The sequence below is a fragment of the Chiloscyllium plagiosum genome, chromosome 3 (genome assembly GCF_004010195.1).
Source record: "Chiloscyllium plagiosum isolate BGI_BamShark_2017 chromosome 3, ASM401019v2, whole genome shotgun sequence".
In the NCBI taxonomy this organism is placed as follows: domain Eukaryota; kingdom Metazoa; phylum Chordata; class Chondrichthyes; order Orectolobiformes; family Hemiscylliidae; genus Chiloscyllium; species Chiloscyllium plagiosum.
The window spans coordinates 59,700,380-59,701,307 of record NC_057712.1 but is presented as its reverse complement, the minus strand read 5'-3'; positions in this window follow the sequence as shown (position 1 = coordinate 59,701,307).

The window sequence follows — 928 nt, the reverse complement described above, 5'->3', positions numbered from 1 at the left end:
AACTTTTTTTTTGTTTCTCTCTAATCCTTGCATTCAGGTTCACTCAGTGTCCAATGCCATTAAGTCTGTGTGTGAAGCACCCTGGTATTTTGTTTCATGTTAAAGGACGTTATAGCAACAGTAGTTATTGCACCTCAAGGTACTTTTCCAACTTTAATCTTTTTCGTTTGACGTACTTCTTAAAATTAATGGCATAGGAAGACAACACACAAAATTAGGTGGCATTATAGACAGTGTAGATGATAGAATAAATTTACAAAGAGATACTGATAGGCTAAGTAAATGGGCAAAACTGTAGCAGATGGAGTTCAATGAAAGCAAGTGTGAGGTAATCCATTTTGGATCAAAAAAGGATCGATCAGGACACTTTCTAGATGGTATGGAGTTAAATTTACCTACTAGAGACTGTGCAAAACTTGACCTACTCTTGGGAAATAAGGCAGGGCAGGTGACTGAGGTGTCAATGGGGGAGCACTTTGGGGCCAGTTACCATAATTCTATTCGTTTTAAAATGGTGATGGAAAAGGATAGACCAGATCTAAAAGGTGAAGTTCTAAATTGGAGAAAGGCCAATTTTGACGGTATTAGGCAAGAACTTTCGAAAGCTGATTGGAGGCAGATGTTTGCAGGTAAAGGGATGGCTGGAAAATGGGAAACCTTCAGAAATGAGATAACAAGAATTCAGAGAAAGTATATCCCTGTCAGGGTGAAAGGGAAGGCTGGTAGGTATAGGGAATACTGGCTGACTAAAGAAATTGAGGGTTTGGTTAAGAAAAAGAAGGAAGCATATGTCAGATATAGACAGGATAGATCGAGTGAATCCTTAGAAGAGTATAAAGGAAGTTGGAGTATACTTAAGAAGGAAATTAGGAGGGCAAAAAGGGGACATGAGATAGCTTTGGCAAATAGAATTAAGGAGAATCCAAAG